General features: G+C 34.8%; 1 long non-coding RNA gene across 1 annotated transcript; it reads left to right on the forward strand.

Annotated features, from left to right (window-relative positions):
* The first annotated feature begins 12 nt into the window (after positions 1-12).
* LOC111375013 lies at positions 13-1,088 on the forward strand. Its single transcript, XR_002699241.1, has 2 exons — positions 13-223; positions 714-1,088. It is a non-coding gene; the product is annotated as an uncharacterized LOC111375013 (long non-coding RNA).
* Positions 1,089-2,018: the final 930 nt, after the last annotated feature.

Raw genomic sequence — 2,018 nt, forward strand, 5'->3', positions numbered from 1 at the left:
CAGTGCCATCAATGTCTATTGCATATTGTTTTATATCTTTGAGAACTCATGTTGTGGTATTATTTCTGATAAGTTCTCTTTCTTGCAGTTCTTTTGCTAAACATGTGTGAAAGTCAAACTTTAGTCATTTTTTCAGGATGTTGAAGATTCTAAACGCGAGAATAAGAAAAAAAAATTCCATGCAGGGAAGCTGGCCAATAGATTGAAGAAAGAAGATGCCAAGGTGAGGTGATGTTTCAATTTTTGTTTTTGTTCTTCTTTCAATTTGGTTATGTCTACTTTGATTTTAATACGATCTTGACTTCTATATGTTCATTTGCATCAGTAAAATTGGCAGACTTCTTTAAGTTTTTGAAGCTACTACAAGAGATTCATAAACAAATTTGTTTGACATTCAGATCAAGGAAGTGTATTATGGAAATAGTTTATAAGGGAGGTGACGATAATTCTGGAGACTGTGCCTTTTGTATGCAAGTGTTTTCGTTTTGTTTTGTTGTCATGAGTTGTTGAGAAGCTAGTGTTGATTTAACTGTTACTATGCATTTTTAAGTAACATAAGATCACCAAAGATTGAAAATTCCAATAATTATCAGATTCCAGTATCTGGCTGGTGCACTCAATAATTAGTCATCTTGCTAAGTCATAGACTAATCCTAGCTTTTGCTGGGGCTATATGTTTCTCATTTCCATTTGACACTTCAGAATATTTCCAGGTATTGTTGGCGGCAGGAGATACTTTTAGAGCAGCTGCAAGCGATCAATTGGAGATATGGATAGAAATATCAAAGGAACTTCAGAAGTTCAGGGGTCTGCCTATTTTACGACCATATATTGAACATTTTTCCCACTTGTCTTCAGAACTTGAGAATTATTTTTTTGCTTTGTTGTGACTATAAATTTCTCTCATAATTTTTGCATTAAATCCTGCAAGCCTTGGACGGGACAAGTCTAAACATGCTTCACAAGCCAGAGAATTTAATGATGTAATATTTCCTACCCCTGGAAATGTTAGTTCATTGTATTCTTGTTTTCTCAAGTGTTACTTACACACCTCACCGTACCAGAAATGAAAAATGGTTCTTAATTCATAGACCTTTATCACAGTCTGTTAAAGTCAAATTTATGTTAGTTATTTCCCCTCCTCTACTGCACTATAAATTTGTGCTGTTATTTGGCTTAATATTCATTTCTTGTTGCAAATATTCACTTCTTGTTCAGCATCTTGAATTAGCCATCGCTTAGAAGGTATTGTTAAAAGATCATCAATTTCTAATGAAATGGATGTAGTAGTAACTTGGTGGAAACCCAAAGTCTTTACTTGATCCAGAATGTGTTATGTATATGTCATTTCGAAGTGATCTATTAATCTACTAATAAATCGTTTCATGGCAATTCCATCTATCACTTTATTGTGAAAACTAGATTGGCATGTTCTACCATAAGTACCTCCATGTTCTACTGAGTATGATTCGACACAACTAACCTAGCCTCCTCTGTCCCTCGGGACCAACAAAGGGTAGTACGGGAATATTCACCTGTTTTACAGGCAAAAGATTTTATCATCTCTATGGGATTAAATCCCGAGTTACCGTGAAGTAAAAAAACTTATAAGATTATGGAAGTAAATATTCTTGCATTTATTGCGATTGCACTATTCATTCTAGATCCTACCGCTTTTCTACTTATCATTTTCGTAAAAACATTTGAATCACTGCTTTTTTTAACCCTTGCTCTTTCTTTGTTCGAGAGATGATTCCCAAAGAAATAACTACAGCCTCAGGTGGCGAAGAACCTATATCGAGGTGCCAAACCTTCCAATCAATGTAAGCTCTTGGGGAAGATTTTCTCCTCGGTCCACAGAGACAAAATGAAGAACTGGTGCCAATAGTTCATCACGGAAGAAATGACTCACTAACTCGGGATCACTAACTAATATCCTAAAAGCATTTTTTTTTTTTTACCGACGCAAAAAGTAAATATTTTGTTGCGAATGAACAAAATATTGAGGAATTGTGCAT

This window comes from Olea europaea, unplaced genomic scaffold (assembly GCF_002742605.1).
Source record: "Olea europaea var. sylvestris unplaced genomic scaffold, O_europaea_v1 scaffold13277, whole genome shotgun sequence".
Classification (NCBI taxonomy): domain Eukaryota; kingdom Viridiplantae; phylum Streptophyta; class Magnoliopsida; order Lamiales; family Oleaceae; genus Olea; species Olea europaea.